General features: G+C 43.4%; 1 protein-coding gene across 1 annotated transcript in view; it reads right to left on the reverse strand.

Annotated features, from left to right (window-relative positions):
• The window catches only part of Lgmn (legumain), a 29486-nt gene extending 19752 nt beyond the window's left edge, over positions 1–9734 (reverse strand). The window contains exon 1 of the mRNA XM_003462651.5: positions 9586–9734. The gene's annotated coding sequence lies outside the window, so the exon portion shown is untranslated. The remainder of the gene's footprint in view (positions 1–9585) is intronic.
• Between the last annotated feature and the right edge of the window lie 10609 nt (positions 9735–20343).

The raw sequence follows: 20343 nt of genomic DNA on the forward strand, positions 1-20343 counted from the left end.
CCAAGAAGGAAAACAATGTGTGTCCCTAGAGCTCTCCGGTGGCCCACAGGGAGATGCGACAGGGACTACGAGGTGGGCAAACCAGCAACCCCCTCTGATTCTGAGCTCACCCAGCAGCCTGCTGGCTGCATTCAGGCCTCCGCAGAAGCCTTCCTTTAAGTAGGGATTGGTAAAAATCCTTCTGTAAAAACCTGGCAGTAAGTATCTGTGGCTCTGCAGGCCAGGTGTCTGTATCTCACAAGTACCCAGAGACAGCTGGTAAAGGAATGAACACGACTATCTCTCAGAACTTACAAAAACAAGTGGTATGTTTGGTCCGTGGCTACAGTTTGCTGACCCTGCCCTAACAAACAAGAATGAGGCCCCAGCCCATGTGACAGGGACAGCTTTTCTGGCTAGTAAGCATTCATCCAAAATTATGGACCTGGGCACAGTAGTGTATCTAGCGACTAAGACTAAGACAGGAGGATCCTGAGGTCAAGACCAGCCTGGGCAGCACACAGGAGGCTGCCTTAAAAATAACCAGTAAGTAGGCTCCTCAACGTGTCTATGAGTGTTTTCTGAGTTTGACTTATATGACTTAGCCCCAATGAGGCTCATTCTTCAGAAAATGCTGGTGTGTGACTTCCCCACCTCAATTTAGAGAAAAAGGAGCAGATAAATACAGTCAACCCTCTGTATCCAAGGGTTCTACATGGTGGACTAGCTTGGGGAAAACTGTATCTACTGCCGTGAACATTCTGTTTTTCTTACAATGCAACATAATAACTTCTTACATAGCATTTACATTGTACCAGGTATCATAGGTAATAAGGATGAGTTAAAAGTACATGGGAGGATTGAGTTGGTTCCATGCAAATTTTTACCTAAGAGACACAAGCATCCATTCCCAGGGATACAGAGGGACAACAACCCAAATCAATGGGCAGCCTACAGGACTGGACACCACCCGTTTAACAGCCTGAATGAGCCAACACTACAGCAGACAGCAAGGCAATCTCACCTTGAATCCTCTAACTATACTATAACGTGATAGGAGTAATCCAACACCCAAACGGTAGTTTTATGGGTCTGCATGTCACTGAACAGAAAATGCCACTCTGCAAACACATGCACTGACACTATTTCAGGGAAAGCATTGGGACCTGGGTGGAGATGAGACATGAAAGAGATGTACCAGGGGTGATCAAAAAATACCCTGAATGTGTGAATTAAACAGTGTATTGCAGTAAAGATGCGCTGTCACCAGTCTGTTTCAAAATTCTCCCTGTGATTTGGACATACTTGCCCCTCACTCTTGCTGCCTCTGACGCAGGTCTGGAAGTCCTCTTTCCTGTCTTTACAAGACCTGGTAAGAACTGCAGGCGTGCCGATGCTGAGCGCCATCGGGGGAAAGGCAGCCTTATAAAAACACGACAGTGGGCCCTCATCATCTTATTCATCAGAGCCAGCACCTCCAAATCACCACAAAAGGTTAACATTTTGAATTGACTCAGGACATCAAGGCACACACAACAGCACAATGAAAGACACACTCAGGAAAGTGTTAGGCAAGCAGACATGATCAGGCCTGAGGGACAACAGGAGAGTCACAAAGAACACAGGAGACCTCAACGTTTAACACATTATCATCACATATTAGGTCTCACACCCAGAGACACAGGCCTTCTACTTCTAGAACATTCACACAGCATTTCTGGTTGCCATAGTGAGGGCCCAATGACACAGGAAAAGAAACTCCTTCAAAGACCCTGCCGCCCTGGCCTGGGACCTGGTTTAAATTAAGCACTTCTTTTGCAATGCCTTTCCTAAGTTTCTGACCTGACTAATGCCCCCGAGAGAACACTGATCATCTGAAAAGGATTAGAAGACATTTGTCAATTTCAAAGTGAGTGTTAAGAAAAATGCCAATAAGCATCATAATTTCCCTAGTTCCCTGAACCCCAGGGGTAACTCTTGTGTGCATGATTTCCAGACTCTAAGTCGGGGCAGCTGCCTTTGTGGCACGGATTGCCTTTCCCACTTGGATCTGTGATCTCTCTGTATCTACTTTATAATAAATTCTTTGCAATAAAATCTGTACTTCTGCCCGGCCACGTATGGGCCTTGACTAAATGCTTTCATGAAAGGCACAAGAGACCCAAGAGGCCAGCGAAGGTCAGTTCCTCCAAACGTCAGGACTCAGCTCTTGGACAACAAAAAGACTTCGAGAGCTGCTTCAGCAATCCTGGCACAGTGGCACACTCCTGTAATCCCAGCACTCGGAGGCTGAATCAGGAGGGTCGTTGCCAGTTCAAGTCTCTGTTTTGGGGACCCTGTCTCAAAAAGACCAAAAAAAAAAGAGAGAGAGAGAGAAAGAAAGAAAGAAAGAAAGAAAGAAAGAAAGAAAGAAAGAAAGAAAGAAAGAAAGAGAAGGAAACAGAGAGGCAAGAATGATGGCATGGTGTGTCCAAGAGGAGCTGAGTGTGGTGGTGCACGCTTGTAATCCCAGCACTCAGAAGGCTGACGCAGAAGGATCACTGCGGGTCCAAGGCCAACCTGGGCTACACAGCAAATTCAAGACCAGCCTGAACTATGAGACTCTGTCTCAAAAAAAAAAAGTGTGTTGAAGAGTATTTTGAGGATTAACAGCAATGTTACTTTCACCGTAGTGATTTTTTAAAAATTTAAACAGTGTCATTTCTGACTGTACCTTGTAAGCAGCAACCAGTGTTCAAAGCAGCCAACCTCAGACAGCAACTTCCTGAAGAACACGTGACTCCCAACAAAGTCAAAGAAAGCATCTAAGGCACAAATAATCCTGTAACATCCTATTATTCTTGTTTTATTAAAATGCAAATTTGATGAAAAAAGTACAAGATCCTTGCTGCATCAGCTCCTGAGGCTGTTTTTATTTGTGCCCTCTAGGGCCCAATGACACAGGTGTCATTATCTGCTGCCCCTGAAACTCACCCTGTTATCTACCCACACACACACCTACGCCCCTAAGTCCTCACAGGCGCTGGATGACAAAGCAAAGCAGGGCCAGGCGGTGCTGAAAGCTATGGGGGGACCGAGGCAGGAGAGGGAGGGAGGGAGGCCACAGTGGACAGCCTGATTTTTAAAAGGGGAACATGGTGAGGGCCTGTCCCATTTGTAAGAACAAAGCACAGAAGCCACGTAAATGATACCCACAGGGGACTGTCCAGCTAAATCAGCTATGGCTCTGTGGTTTCTCCTTTTAGTGGGATATTGTGAACTCAAACTTTTTTTAAGTTAAGACAAGCACTTGCCTAAGAAAGGCCCTCATTCAATATCTAACACCAAAAAAAAAAAAAAAAAATAGTTAGGCAGGTGCTAAAAGTACCAAGAATGGAAAGCTGTCCTTGGGGTGTGCTGGCACGCAAAGAGAAGGTGACACACGGGGAGGACAGAAGAGAAAGGCTCCACTAAGTGACACACTAAGTGACATACCAGTGTGTTGCACAAGTTTGTGCATGTATGGACGCGTTGCCTGGTAACAGGAAAGCTTTATTTACACCATCTTCACATCCCTGGGTGCAAATATCTTTCACAGACACGGGAGAACACTGAGGCTCAGAAAGGTAGAGAAAACTCACTGGTGAGTGGCACTGCTGGGCCCGAGGTAGGACAGAAGAAATAAAGACAGGTATAAAGGAGACAAGGAAAGTCATAATTTTAGCTGAGCACGGTGGTGCACGCTGATAACGTCAGCACTCAGGAGGCTGAGGCAGGAGGATTGTTTCAAGTTCGAGACCAGCCCGGGCTACATAGTGAATTCAAAGCCATCCTGAACTGCACAGCGAGACCTTGTCTCAAACACACACACACAAACAAAAATTTTAAAGACTGCAACTTGCCCATATCTGTATTCACATCTTTCCTCCTAAGGTTTATTTCTGCTTCCCTGGCTTCTCTGTATTTTCTTTCTAGGCCCCTGTGATACTCCAAATCTTTTAAAGATGTTCTAAATCCATAGTTAGGTTAGTAGATAAGGCAAAGGGCAGAGACCTGACCCTCAGATGGAGAAACAGACTCAATGGTTTCAAAGAATGTTTTTCCAGGAAAACAGATCACTCATCCTTGAAAACACAACAGACTTTGAGTTGGCCCTTCACCTTTAAACTGACAGATTCACAGATTTCCAAACCCCCCAATCACGTAAGCATCCCCAGCTCCTGACTCCAGCTAGCCTCCTCTTTGGGGGAATTCCTCCAGGACTCCATTTGATGACAGGACCAACACACAGACCTGCCTGTAAAGACCACTTGTCCCACTGTACCACCTGTTTGTCACAATAAGAGTTGTTGATACCAAAGTCTGGAGCTCCCATAAGCACATACACTGCAAGTCCTCAGACTGGGCCAGGGAATGGCCAGGTCACACTGCTTCCCCGACAGTAGGACACCCTGGCCATCTTCCCACCTGACTATTTCAAGGCACTAGAGGGCTCTCTAAATCACAAGCTCTGGTCCTGTCTCACTGCACCGCCCTCTTCCTCACAACACAGACTCTGCACACCTGAGCAGGTAGATAGAGCTCTCAGGCAGCAAAGGGGCCCCTTTATCTAAACCTCTGAACTAACTTTGAAGAAACCTTCTACCAGGTCCCAGGTCTCTGTGGGGAGAGAGGGACCTTAACCTCCAGAGACCACACCTCAACCACCACCAAGCATGACCCCACACTGCCAAGCCCATTCTCCGCTCGATCTGGGTTAGGCACAGCCCATCATGGAAACCAGGCAAAGTGGTCAGCTGAGCAAAGACATCCAAAGGAGTCTTCCCAACCGGAAAGTCTTCATCTGGAGGGCATCTGACCATGCACAGGGCCTTCGACTGAGGACGTACAGGAGAAACAAGGACAGGTGACAGGAACTGTCTTCTACACTAATTGTGGTCAGGCTCCTCTGAGCCCTTTAATCCCCACAAAGCCTTGGCCAACTGGACCCAATTTTACAAGAATCCATATACCCTTGATACCTGGTTAAGTGCCTCTTAATAACTTTCCATGCACGGGGTCCAGCACGCACTACCCTGAAGTAGCACCCTGAATATTCTAAATGGAAGGAATCCCTGTGCCCCCTCACCTTGCCCGTGGGCTATCAACCCCCAGCGAACCCTGTGTACTGAGTCTGTCTTTCCTACCACCAGAGCTAGAAGAAAATTTGTCTTGTTTTTAATTACAGCACCCACAGTCATTTGTCTTTAAGACACGCAGGGCCCTCCTAGCTCACACCTGTAATCCTAGCACCTTGATTTTTCCAGTTAGAAAACAGGATTAAAACGAAACACTAGATAGTATTTCAAATGAAAAGTGCATTTTATTCAGATTAGCCATCATTTTCTACAGGGAAAAATCTTTTGTTGCTTTTGTTGTTTCTGCTTTTTGAGACAGTGTTGCTACCCAGTTCAGGCTGACCTTGGGCACACTACGTAGTGGAGGTTGGCTTCGAACTCATGCACTCATGGCAGTCCAGCCTCTGCCTCCCAGTACTGGGATTACAGGCGTGTAGTACCTCGCCCGGCTACAGGGAAAAATCTGTGATTCAGTGGTAAACTAGATTCTAGATTAGATAACGCTTTTTAGGCGATTTAATTCTGATTCTGTCATAAGGTGAAAAAGCATACTATGAATAACAGCAATGCAAATAATTCTTGTCTATAGACATGCAAATAATTCCCACCAACTAACCTTCCCGTAGCCCAGTGTTCACTCCCATTTGCACATTCACTTCAATATTTCTAAATTTGCACATGTGACTCTTCTGTGGTCTCCTCTAAAGTGACTGTAACACCTCGCCAAGCTTCTTTATTAATAGCTAAGGAGCATTCTTAACAGATTATAGATCTAGATCTAGATATCTGTGTAGATTGATGACTTTATTTTATTTTTTAAAATTATCTTCTAATATTACGAAAAATACAAGCGATTAATATATTTCAAAATGTCACCAGGCAGGGCCTGGGATAGTCCCCCTATAAAGGAATGGGGACTTCAACCCGCCCCATGTAGGTTATTGACTCTCTTTCTCTTCAGAAAAGTGGTTCAGGCTGTGCCCGTGAGAGGCACAAAAAGATTTATTATGTAGAACCCAAGAACCACATAGTAAGAAAAGGGAGGGGAGTTCAAGGATGAGATACGCTGTAGTCTGGGGCTGGGCGTTTTGTGGTTTTAGAGGAGCCTCAGACAGATGACCAGGGACATCTGTTTCTTGAGTTATTTATCATTAATTTACCTAGAGTCTACTTCCTTAAGTGACAGAAAACGAGGCTATGTCAATGAGGTTAAAATGCAAACCATTCATATGTGTTCTATTGGGGATATGGCTGGTACCTGAACGTGCTATTTCTTTAAGAGTGGAAGCCTGAAATTTAAGGATTTATAGCTTGCAAAGACAAACACAGGGCAAATTTATGATTTATAGTATCTTTAAGACTCCTAGAAATTTAGAAGTGAGGAGACTGGAAAGGAAAAAAAAAAAGCCTAGAGGTGAAAACAACGTGGTAATCTTGGGTAACTTTATGTCTTAGAGCTGCAATTTATCAAAATCACCATTTTTTTTTTTTTTGAGACTTGCTATATAGTTCAGGCTGCCCTTTAACTCACTATGTAGTCTAGGCTGGTCTTGAACTTGCAGCAATTCTCCTGCCTAGGCCTCCCAAGTGCAGGAATTATAGGGGTTCACCACCACTCGCAATCAAAATTATAATTTTTAAATGAAAATTCCTCATCGCTTTCTACCTATTGTTATTTCTTCTCTCCTACCTCAAAAACAAACACAAACAATATTTATTTAAATCTATTAAAATGGTTAGAAGGTTTCACGTATCTAGCAATCCTGGCCCATGGTTAACAACTTCTCCACATTTCATTTTCAATGCTTATTTCCAATGCAAATTTTCTTTTATTCAAATTACTATTTTTGAAACCTGGTAACAATGCAGTTTGTAGTCTTTTTCCAAACCAACTTAACATAATTTTTATACCTGCATGCTCATTTTTAGGTTAAACTTTTACTTTACAGGAAAATTTTTATTTGAAGAAATTTAGGGGTAGACATTAAACTATACAAATGTACAAAAATAACACAAAACATCCAAGGTCTGTTACCTAGAGAACCAGCCTATTGACTGTTAGTATTTTGTAAATTTGTTAGGTCTTTTTTACACATAAAACAGATAAAACACTACAGGAAAATTTTTCCTTCCATACAATCCCATGCCCCGCATTCTGCAAGGTAACTGCTATCCTAAACGAGCATCTCCGGGTGATTGATCACTCACTTTAAATAGATCCCTATCTACTCTGGATACATTCCCATGCCAGTGAACTTTCAGGCTGTTTCCAGTTTGTTTGTTTTTTTAAACTGTTACAGACAGTGCTGCAATAAAAATCTTACTCTCCCTCTCTCTGCATACAAATGTCAAAGGTATTTTCTACAAGTGGAACCACAAGGTCTTAAAATACATACATTTTGCTAAGAGGCCATTCTATCCTAAGATACACACGCATCCCTCATTTTCTGTATATCTATTATTGCTTGACAGAATCAAACTTTATAACTCCTACTCTGATAAAAAGTGTTCTAATCATGGTTTAAACATTCACTTCCTGGATTACAGGAAAATCTGAGTTACATGTTTATTCAAGCATTCATATTTCAACACCCTCCATACATAGGAGAACTTCCCTTTAATCAACTGGGGTTCAAATTATGATCTACCAGCAACTTCTGAGGTTAAAAAGAAATACTGGGCATTTCTTCAAAAGTTAGTCATAGGTAGGAAAACCTGACAGAGCTTCACTTCGGAACACAGCCATGCCCTGCACAGTGATGTTTCGGTCCACAGTGGACCACACATATAACAGCAGCTCCACAAGACTATAATGGGGCTGAAATGTCTATTGTCAATGGCATTGTCGCCATTATAATGTCCTAGCATAATGCTTGGGTTGAGGAGGCAGCTCAGTGGTGAGCAAACAAATTTACTAGTTGCAAACTCTGCCAGATGCATAAAAGTACGGCATATACAATTTAGTAGGGTACATACACTTGACAATGATAAGCCATTATGGTAGTGGTTTGTGTAGCTACTATATTACACCGTCGGTTTAGAAAAAGCTCCAAATTATATACATGTATAAAGGTTACTGTAAAACAGTAGGCCCTGTTATGCCAGCAGCAGCCTCAGCCCACCTCCTGGGCACCTCATCTTTTGGTTGCAGGAAGAGGCACATCCAGTGACCTATGCGATGTCCAGGTTCCTGTGAATACACTCCATGGTTGAACAACACTGAAATCGCTCCATGGCACCTCTCACAACACATCCCCATCATTAAGCAACAGCATAGGTGTATTTTTTATTTTTTTCTGAATGGTACTGGATACTCTGTATTCTCTTTCTTTGACAACTCAAAATCTCTCCCACTTCATGGGTCTTTAAAACTCTGGGAATTATTGCAATCGTCTCTAATAAGGTCTCTCTCCAACAGTTTTCTATCCTGAAAGGTAGTTAAGATACAGATCTACACTAAAAGCAGCTTCCTGGGCATTCAGGACAACATTGAGATCTCACAGCAGCGCCAGACAGTTCACCGCGTCCCTCTCTATGTTCATGGCTCACAGAATCCACCACCCACATGAAAATCCTTCTTTCAATTAGGCTCGACTCCAAGTCCAAAAGCACTGCTCTCGCCCTGCCTCAGCCAGGCTGCTTCCAGGTGAACTGCTCCCTCCTCCAGCACTAGCTTCTGTCCACCCCCAATTTAACTTGAGCACACCCTTCTATTCCCACCAGGCAGGGTTGGATGCAAACCCTATCCACACCTGTACTCCTCACAAAGGAATCCCAACGCAAAAACCTTGTAAAGCTCCAGAAAGCCGGACAATTCCACACGCTGCAGGTCACAGGTCCAGTGTCAGACCCAGAGCAGAAAGCACGTGACAGGGAGCGCCTTCTTCCAGCCTCCAGATGCTACAGCCCAGGACACATAATCCTAAACCCTACGGGGACAAGGAACCACTCCCGGTCTGCTGGCACTTTCCCAGTTGATGTGGGTAGCTCCGAAACTCTTCCTGGACCACATCTGCCTGATTTATCAGAAGGAAATTTTGGGGTATTTTTGTTTGGGTGGTTTTGTTGTTGTTGTTGTCGTTAACAGATCTTCCTCATGGTTTTAACCCTCCGTGTCAAAAGCATCAACAGCCTGAATTCCTAGGATGAAAGGTCGGAACCAAGCCCTGCATCCTGCCTGACACTCCCTAGCAGCGTGACCTCAACTGATCCGGCCTCCTCTGGATCCTCAGTTTCCCCTCCGGAGCTACACGCCTTTCCAGCCAAAGCAGGCGGAAAAAGACAGAGCCCACCTCCTCAGCTACCATCACGCTGGCAAGACTCGGGGCGCCGGCGTGTCCTGGACTCAAGTTTCCCCAAAGTCCCCTTCCCAGGGCAACAGATGGATTACTCAGACAGGGTTTCGGGAAAGTGAAAAGCCAAGCTTCGCGGCCAGGAACTGCGGCTGATCGGCTGCTCTGGCCTAGGGCGTGGATACTAGCCGTGGTCCACTGCTGGGGCCCCGAGTTACCTGCGGCTGCGGCGGCTGCGGCGGCCGGCGGCGGAGACAGCAGCACCGTGGGAACTCTTGGAGCAGCGCAGCCTCAGACCAGAGAACCACTGACGTCAACCCTGCACTGATTGACCCGGCGAGCTGCCGCTCCGTACGCTAAGAACCTACTGGGCCGCGGTGATTGGTGGAGCTGTGGGGTGGGACGTCTCCAAGAACCAATAGGAAGAGAGAATTCGGCCTGTGCGTCACGGGGACTAAAAGTACCAGCTTTCATGGGCGGGGCTTTGGGGCCTAGTGTCACTGGAGTCTAAGGAGGAGGTTGTGCAATCAGCTGGAGTCAGGGGACCCTGGTTCTTAGGGTTCAGGAGGGGCCGTAATTCCAGAAGGGTCCCAGCCAGGGAATCACACTAACCCACTGGTTTCCAAACTTAGTTTTGCATTGTATTCACGCAGTGAAACTTCAAGAATGTTGTTGCTCCCTTGTCATCCATAGAGATTGTTGTGATTTTACTGGGTCTGCGTCCGGGTGTTGGGATTTCCAGCTGATTCGGGGGTGCAGGCCCATTTAATTCTCATCCCAACCCTATGAAAGATGGACACACTTACTGTCATCCCATTTTTACAGAGAGGGCAACTTTACCATAGTAAAGTCAGGGAGAAGTTAATTTTTCCAAAGTCACAATATATCCTCAAGTGGTGGAGCCAGAACTAGGACATTGGCCGTCTGATTCCTGATTGCTCTCATTCTCTGAATAATGATATTAATGTTAGTATTATCACACAGTGAGTTAGTATTATCACACAGAAATATAGAATACTGTACATACAAATGCCATGTGGTAGCACTCAGGAATTTGAATTGAATGGACTTGGTGCAATGAAACAGTGCAATCTTGACCAAGGATACCAACTCAAGATCCAAGTCTCCATCCATTTGTTGACTCCTTTGATCTTTTTTTTACACCGGGACTTAGATCAGCATTTTGCTTTAGACTTGCTGCCTGTTTTTGGTGGGGAGATGTTTTGTTTTTGAGGCAGGGTCTTGTTATGTAGTTCAAGCTGCTCTTGAACTCACTACATAGCCCAGGCTGGCCTCAAACTCATGCTGATATCCTGCCTCAGCTTCCACGAGTGCTAGGATTACAGGCTGTACTCTGCCCAGTTTTTAAAATAAAGCTTAAGACAACACAGGCACTCTTCCTAGTTTAGGTCTTCTTTTCCAAGTTAGGTGTTCTTTCTAGTTTAGGTATTATCTCTAGTTATTTTTGCAAACAAAATCGAGTTTAACCCTAAGCGAGGGACTGGATGACCCATAAAGTTAAAATTTCTGTGGTCCGAGCCCTGAATGAAAAAATTTGCTGGCCTTAGATCTAAGTACATGACTGCATGGCCCCAGATAATTGCTTAGAAGTGACCTTGGACTTCAAGCTTAGATCTGTCCAGGGCTATGCCATGGGCTCCTTGACCACTACGCTTTCCATACCATGAAATGGGGAGCATTTGAAGTTCATTCATCTATTTTTTCAACACCTCAAACAGGTGACTCTTATGTGCCAAGTGTTAGAGAGGTAGTGGGCATTGGCAGGTCTGATGGACAAAGGGAACTCCTAACCAGTATGCTTTCTAGTGGGAGTAAAGTGAAGAAACAAAATTAAGTAAAGATCCACTATCAATGGATAATAATTCATCGTCATATAGTAGGACGCAGACCCAAAGATGCAAGGCCTCTTCTTCTAGAACATGGCAGGTAGTATTCCTGGCTGTGATACCCAATGTTCCAGTGATATAAAAAAGGAAATTTCTTTAAAAACCCTTCTACCTTGGACTGGGATCTGGTTTGAATTAAGAACTTATCTTTCAGAAATTTCTTCCCTAAGTTTCTAACATGATTAAGGCCCCTGAGGGGACACTGACCCTCTGAAAAGGACAGAGGACATTTTGCAATTTTAAAGTAACTGCTGAGTAAAATGTGGATAGGCATTGTAATTACCCTAGTTCCCTGAACCCCAGGAGTAACTCTTGCTTACACAAAAAGATATCCAAGTTTGCCGTTGGGACAGATATCTTCATGGCTCATCCTACCTTCTGGATTGCAGGTGCGATTTTCTGTGTGTATTTTACAATTAATTCTTCCTGTATTTTTGCATGGTTGCCTATATGTCTTGACTGAATTCTTTCATTAAGGGCACAAAGGACTGAAGGAAGCAAGGGACAAGTTCCTTGCAGTAGTAGGAACCTGCTGTTGTGTTTGGAAAATTTGTTTGTTATTTTCTTTCTACTGGATAACAATTTGACATTATATTCAGTCATCTAGGGCTATGCTTCTGTGTGTTTGTTGCGTGTTCCAACACTTTCAGTCTGAAGATAGCAAGTGCGAATAGCTCTGTTAACTTCACCCCAGCCATACAATCCTGTTTTGAGAGGCTTCCTTCTTGTAGAGTCTTGTTTGTTTTATGTGACAATGGATTCTAAAACTGTTATAATCTTTCAGTATATATTAAATGGTTTAGCTGGGCATAGTGGCATACACGGGTAATCCCAGCACTGGGGAGGCTAAGGCAAGAGAATTGCTGTGAGTTCAAGGCCAACCTGGGATGTGTGGCAGAACCTTGTCTCAAAAAGGACCAAAAAAGAATTAAATGGGGCTGAGGATTTAGCTCAGCGGCGTAAGAGCCTGCCTTGCAAGCGTGCAGTCATGAGTTCGATCTCCAGTACCAAAAGTAAAAGAATTAAATGATATACACCAGTCTATGCATTTGGTAATGAGTGTCAGCCCACCATGCCTAAGATATTTGACAAGATGCAAGATGCAAGACATTTGACAAGATGCAAAATGCATCATTTGGAGAGAGGCACATCGAATTGCTTATTAGTTACAAAAAAGAACATAAGTCAGTAATAGAGTCTGATGGATCACCCAAATCCAGGACATGGGCAAGACTCATTACACCCAGTCCTAGGACATGGTTGGAGAAAAAGGAATGCTTTTTCACCTACTACCAATTAAACTTTTATGCCTTTTTCTCAGAAGGGGAACATCTTTCTGGGCATATGTGTTCTTTTTCCTTGAAGATGAGTATTTTCTAGTAGGTTTCTGTAGTCTGCCTCTTGATACCCTATAATTCCACTTAGATCTTTTTTTTTTTTTTTGCAAAAATGGTGGGAAAGTGTAAGGGTCTCTGACATGCCTGGAATAACTATTATTTCTACCTCAGTAATGACTGAGTTTAAAAGTTCTCCTGTCTTCCCACACCATAAAAAGTATTTTCCTCCATCTGAAGCTCATGTAGAGCTACAACCGCCAGTAAATAAGTTCTTCTACTATAGATTCATAGTGCCTTTCGAGTCACCTTGTATCACCTAAGCCTGAGCTATTAAGAAGGCCAATGGGGATTATCATTTAGTGTAGAGCTCCGTGCTATAATCGAGGCAGTTATTCCTGTACATCCATTAGTGCCAAACCTCTTCACTCTGCTGCACCAAATTCCTTCAAACACCTAAGGGCCTACAGTCCTAAACTTTAAAGTCACCTTCTTTTGTATTCCAATTCCCTTTCTCCCTTTGATTGGACCAGGGAGCTGGGTTGGAACAAACAGCTTTCTTAGACTGTTCCTCCCCAAGGATTAGGGACAGTGCCCATATTTTTGGACAGGTTTTAGCCAGGTATTTAAGTGACCTAACCTTAACATATGGGGTTGTCATACATGATGTGGGTGATCTTTTTTTGTCTGCTTCTCTCACAGAGGCCAGGATCATTTGGCTCAGACTTTGAATTTCCCACTATTTAGAGCTCATCTTAACCTAAGGCTACAAGCTCTTTCAGTAGAGCATGAACAGGTCGCCCAAGTCCATACAGCCTCTAGCACCAGAAAGCAGCTTTGCACTCTCCCATACTATTATTTGCTATGTATTCCTAGATATGGCGAATGGTTAAACCCTATATGAGTCCTGAAAAGGACAAACCAGGCCTAGAGGACAACTGCTGGATAACTCAAATGTAATCTGATTTACTGATGGCCACTCCTATGTAAGAAACGGCAAAAGACAAGCTGGCTATGTAACTGCTTCACTTGTGAGCGTAATGGAGGTCTGGCCTTAGTCTTTAGGGACATCAAAGCAACTGGCTGGATAGACTGCTTTGACTCATGTTTTAGGGCTCAGTAAGGACAAATCGTACCTAGTCTACTCGGATTTCAAATACGCTTTGTGGTGCTACATGTACATATTGCTGTTTGGAAAGAAGGGGGCTACCTCAGTGCCAAAAATAATCCTATAAAATATGTACCTCAAATATGAGATTATTATATCTACTTTCCAGATAAAATAGCATTGCAAAGGCTATCAATTGGGAACCCCTGAGGAAACAAAACCAAAGAGTGGACACAGCAAAACATGAGCAGGATTTTATCTTCCATCTTTTATACTCTGGAGGAGGTCACCCTAACCTGTGATTACACTCAGGAACCAGATGGATGGCTCATCTCAGGAAATCTCCTCCTTGTCCCTCAATGAGATAGTGAGAGGAGAAAATAAAGGGACAAAGGGCAAAGACCTGAACAAAACAAAATAAAGTAAGTAAACTAACAAGTGTGATAAAGCCTTGAGGGGAGCTGGAGCTACAAGAGGCAAAGAACAGTTCAAGCCAGTTGGGGCTGGGGATTTAGCTCAGGGACAAGCACTTGCCTTGCAAGCAGGCAGTTGTGAGTTTGAACCCTGGTACCCATAAAAAAAATCTGTTGGCAACCAAGGTACCTGTGTTTTTGCACATGCCCTGCCCTTTTGCACTCCAGAGAGTTGTATGTAAACATTGTAAACATCAGGATTCAGGTGATTCCTTGGCGTCCTCTTGCCTCCATCATTTAGTGACGGCTTTCTTTTTTTGTCCTGTCACATGATTCCTGTCATGTAAGCCAAGGCAAGCTACCCTAGATATGCAAACAGGGTCTTTGGTTGCAAAAGGCTTTGCAAGACTATTGATCAGGTCTCATGAGGCTGTCTGCTGTGTGCTCCTAATAATCCCCAAGGATCTAAGCCTCCTCCCTTGGAAAGACGTGGACAATACCCACATGAGGAAACTGATTTTACTCAGTTGCCTTTTGGTCAAGGATTTAAATATCTACTAGTTTTCACTGATACCTTCATAGGATTAATAAAAGCTTTACCAACTAGGTCTGGAAAAGTATTTCTCCAAAATTCATCTTCTAGGTGACACAGCAGGTATCTACAGCCCTGGGAATTAACTATTATCTCCTTTTTAGAGGCTTCAGTCTTCAAGCAAGGTAGATTGACCAATTAAACACTAAACTTTTACCTGAAAAAGTTAGGTCAAAAACCCACCTTTCACAAAAGGTAATTCTACAATAGCACTATTAAAAATGGTGCTTGTCTTTTCTTACATACTGGCCTCCTACTAGACGTAGAGACTCAATCCCTAGGTCATTATATATCTACACTAAGTATTTTCCATAGATAAAACAGAAATATGAATACAGGGATTGCCACAAACATCCAGGAGCCTCAAAGCCCTCTCTATCAACCTGGAACATTAATTCTCATCAAAACATGCAGAGGGGGCCCACAAGCCAACAATTAGCTTCTCTTTGAAAGGTCTTTTCCTTGGTATTCCTCTCTTCTTCAGTAGCTATTAAGTTTCTAGGAATTGCCAGCTGGGCCATCATTCCTGCGTCAAATCTTGGAAGGCAGAGATGCTGCCAATCATGATAAGGCCAACCACTGAGACTTCAAATATCTGTTCAAAATCTTCAGTTAAAGGCTGTGGCCTCTCCAGGGGAAGAACCACCAGTGTCTCCTGAGATCCGTGCCATGCTGGAATGTAGGACCCTGGGAAACCAAGCAAGCAGCTCCCCTCCCTGGTAAGCAGCTATGGTGTGGCAGGCTGTGGCTGCCCCTGGGAAAGAACCACCAGTGTCTCCTGAGATCTGTGCCATGTTGGATCTTAGGATGCTGGGAAACCAAGCAACCAGCCTGCCTCCCTGCTAAGCAATAGTGAGCCTACTGTTGCACGGGCTGAGAGTCAAACATCCCACTTCCTTACCCACTTTCCCCTGCCCCCTGTTAGCAAATGGGAACCAGAGATCTGAGCATCTCTTGGGAGGTTGACCATAGCAAATAAGGGGGACTTCCTTCTACCATCTCTTTGAAGGCAAATATTTTTATTACTGCTTGCTTTATTCTGATTAATGGTGCTGCTCTATTCAAAATTCTGTTTTGATAAGTTCTATAATGTTCTATTCTTCATTTTATTTTGATAAATGTGATTGAAAGTACAACTATTGAGAAGATAACAAGATATACTGTGATAACTATTACTGTTATACCAGTCACCTGCTGTGAAGTTCTGTACCAATTTCACTACCCTGTCTTAGTTGGCTTTATTCTGTCTTGTTCTGTTGTATTTTACTACCTTCAAAATTAAAAAAAAAAATGAAAAAAAATCTTCAGTTAAGTAAATGCCTCACACCCCTGCCCTACCACCAGATGTCTGAATGCACCTTGGGTATTCTCCTAATTGGAACCTTTATTATAAGGACCCTTCTGTTCATTTGTGCAGATGGAGGATAGGGCTTACTGACAGGTACCTAGAAGAGGCCGACTAACACTGACCTTAGGAAGTTCAATTGCTCTCCTCCTTAACTATTTCTGATGCTCTTTTTTGTGCTTAATCTGCCTTACAGGATTTAAGACAACAAGTCCAGGCTATGTCAGGTTTCAACTCTAACTTTGCAGAAATGTTATGAGCTTACTTTTCTGGATCAGCTTGGTGGAAATGATTCCTAACCAGAGTCTTTATTCTTATAATCCTTATATTTGGACCATAGATAATAAACTGTTTCCCAAACTTTTATTTTTTTCTGTTTCCAGCCACTCTATCTACAAATGGTCCTGCATCCTCCTGACCCGGCCATCTATGTAGAACATCTCCATTGGCCCTTCAGACCTAAAAATCAGCAAGTCTAGGGATCCTAACTTCCTCCTTAGGAGGCTTCTCAGCAGGAAGTAGCTAAGATGATGGGGTTCCTCAATACCCTAAATGACTTTAGGACCCCAACTTTTGAGGAAGACTGATAGGCAGGTGGTTAAATATCAGTGACCCCAGGGACAATGATGAGGGTATCCAAAATAGCTTGCTTTACTAGTTATATTTTAGTAAAAAAAAAATCAATAGACAATACATTTAAAGTCACATATTACATCTCACACTCAATGATACAGGACCTCTATTTCTAGAACATTCATATAGCATTTCTTGCTGCCATCCCTTATGGTCTAATGATATCAGGAAAGAAAATTTATTTAAAAACCTTCTTTGGGCTGGGACCTGGTTTAAATTAAACACTTATCTTTCAAAAATGTATTTCTTAGGTTTTCAACATTATTAATGCTCCTGAGGGAATGCAGATCATCTGAAGAGGACAAAAAGACATTTTCTTTTTTTTTTTTTTTTTTTTTGTCTTTTTCCTTTTTATCAGTACCAGGGATCGAACTCACGACTGCCTGCTTGCAAGGCAGGTGCTTATGCCACTGAGCTAAACCTCCAGCCCCAAGAAGACATTTTCTAAGTATCTTCAGCAAAATTTAGGTAAGTATCATGATTACCAAAGTTCCCTGAACCCCAGGGGTAGCTCTTGTGTGCATGAAAAGACATCCGGACTCTCAGTGCAGACACCTTCGTGACACTGCTCACCTTCTCTCGCAAGGTGTAACTCTCTGTATCTACTTTACAATAAATTCTACCCATTTCAGCACTTGGGAGGCTGAAGCAGGAGAACTGCTTTGAGCTTAAGGCCAGCCTGGGCTACATGGTGAGCTCAAGGCCAGCCTGAACTACATAGCAAAACCCTGTCTCAAAAAAACAAAAACAAAGCAAGAAAAAGCTAAAAAAAAAAAAAAAATTCCTACCTGAACTCCTGCATGGCTCCCTGTATGTCTTGATGGAATTCTTTCATCAAGGGAACAAAAGATTAAGGAGTTTCACTCGGCTTCCTGGTGAAACAAGTGTATTTGAATGTTGAGACAAGCAGGATTTTGTTTCTTCCCCCTGGAGAATTTACTGTCCAGCAAATAAGACAGAAGTGTGTCCCTGAGCACTTCCTAATTCACCCAAAATAAAAGGTGGGCTTTGACTGACTAGGGCTCAACAGTAGAAATGAAATAAAACTGGTGGCCAGGTGTGTTTAGGTTGACAAAGAACCAAGGACAGCCCCTTTAGTCTCCTTCCACCACAGCATGGGCCAAGGGCTCAGACAGTGGGACAAGAGAGGGTGCCGATGGGAGGAACTTCTCAAGTTGTCTGGGTTGAGGCGTGGAGCTCCCAAGAAACGGATGGTATGGCCAGGCCAGCCCCAGAGCAAGAAGGCTGAGATGCCAGAGGCCTGGCCTGAATACACATGGTGGACTTTGCTCTTAAACTGTCCTGGTTCAAATCTCAGTTCTGTCACTATGTGACCTGAGCACCTTGCTTGGTGCCTGAATGTTCCCAAATGGAAACTAAAACCCAAACCAGACACATCCCTGGAAAACTATTCTCATTTCATAAGTTCTCTCTGAAAATTAATTTTTTTAATACAGTGCTTAGTAAATTTCCTATGTACATTAGCTACCCTTGAGGTTCAGAGGATCTCTTTGGCAGACAAGACAAGCAATGTTAATGCGTGAGGTGTTTTCCCAAAACCTCTGGATTCAGGTTTAATCGCAATGCTGGCAGTGTGCAATAAGGAAGTGGGTTTTCAGTTGCATTTTGGGCACTCATCACTAAAAGGGCACCCATCACTGGCCTAGGGGAAGCAGCCCTGCCTCTGGCCGGCACCAAGCAGCCCCAGGCACAGATAGCTCAAGTGCTTGTGGAAAAATACATATGGCGACCTCCATGTCCAATGCCGTGTGCAGAATTCTCACAATGAAAGTTGTGGCTGGGACTCATGGTTTCACAACACGCAATCGGAGGTTGGTGCAGTCATATGAAAACAAGATATGTCACAGAGTACGGCAGATAACTAGGCCACCAGAGATAACAGCTCTATGGAGCTGTTTCAGGCTGAGATTTTTTTAAAATCTGATGATAGGAAATTGAGAGATTAAGATTAGAAGGCAATAAGAGTTGAGAAGGGCGTGGAATCTGTGGGCAGATCAGCGCCACTGACATTTGGAGTGGGCAACTCTTGGTTTTGGATGAATCATCTGTGCACTGTGGGATGTTTAGCAGCATTCCTGGCCTCTCTCCATCTGATGCAAGTGGAACCCCTTCCCCAAAGTAGTGACAACCAAAAATATCTTCAGATGTTGTCAAGAATACCCTGGGAGTGCAAAATGTGCATGCAGACCCCATGTTGAGAACCCCTGACTCAGAAAAAAATGGCTAAAAATGTGCTCACTGAAACATACGCTCATCCTGTTTGTATAGAATTTCTAGCTCTGGTACTTCCTGGCTGTGAAAACTTGGGCAATCATTTCACTCTCTGTGCTCCAGGCGAGTTATTTGTAAAATAGAGAATGACAGTAATAGCGCTTTTTCTCACTGGGTTGTAAAGACTGAATGAACTCATATACATGCTATGGTTTGAATGGATCCCCCAAAGTTCACATGTAGGAAACTGAATCCCCAAAGCAACAGTGTTGAGGTGTGGGACCTTTAAAAATCCATTAATGGTCATGAGGTCAGAACTCTCATGATCCAGTGGATTATCCCACCCTTGCAGTGGTTAGTAGGTTCCTGATAAAAGAATAAGTACTTTCCTTTCCACATTTATGTTTCTGTGTCTCCCTGTCTCTCTTCATGTAATTTTTCCCATCATACTGTTACATGACACAAGACCTTCACCAGTTGCCAGCGCCATTCTCTTGAACTTCCAAGCCTTCAGCATTTTGAGCCAAATAACTTCTATCATTTACAAATTACCCAGCCTCTGGCATTTTGTTAAGCAGTGCAAGCAGCCTAAGATGACATGATATGAAGACACTTAGATCAGGTATAGCAACATATCAGCTAAAGCACTGAGTCACTATGTCAGTATGTCATCTGTTTGCCAAGCATATGTTAAATGCTAGGCACCAGCCTGAGCCTGTAGGATGCCTATAATCAATTCTCCTAGCACATTTGGAGTAACTTTTATGGTTTGACTGTGCCCCCCAAAGTTCATGTGCTCAGGCTTAGTTCTGGATGCAACATTACTGAGAGGGAGTGAGATCCTTAAGAGCTTCTCAGAAAGACTGTGATGTTGATGGATCGCATATTACTCTGGTCTGAGAAAGTGACTCTTTTGTGTGGGAGGACTAGGTATATCTAGAGTAGGTTGTTATAACAATAAGTGTGACTTCCTCTGCTTTCCATTGCTTCTCTGTCACCATGTGACCTCCTCTGGTCTTCCACCACATTCAAATGCAGCATGAGGCCCTCAACAGGTGCCAAGCAGATGCTGGTGCCATATGCTTGGACTTCCCAGCCTCCCCCAGAACCATGAGCCCAATAAACCTTGGTTTGTTATAAATCACCCAGTCTTAGATATTTTGTTATACCAACAGAAAATAGAATAAGACAGTGATCTTTATTAAAATGTATTTTAATTAAAGTATAATATATACAGAGAAAGGGGGGAAATTATAAATTTTCAGCTCAATTAATTTTCACAAAATAAGCTGACATAGCATTTCAATTAATTGAATAAACATGTTAAGGCAACCAACACTCAGATTTAAAAAAAATTGAACTTAGGGCTTGAGAGTTAGCTCAGTGCTAAAGTGCTTACCCAGCATGTACAA

This window comes from Cavia porcellus, unplaced genomic scaffold (assembly GCF_034190915.1).
Source record: "Cavia porcellus strain 051 isolate PalLab524CR breed Dunkin Hartley unplaced genomic scaffold, mCavPor4.1 scaffold_31, whole genome shotgun sequence".
Classification (NCBI taxonomy): Eukaryota; Metazoa; Chordata; class Mammalia; order Rodentia; family Caviidae; genus Cavia; species Cavia porcellus.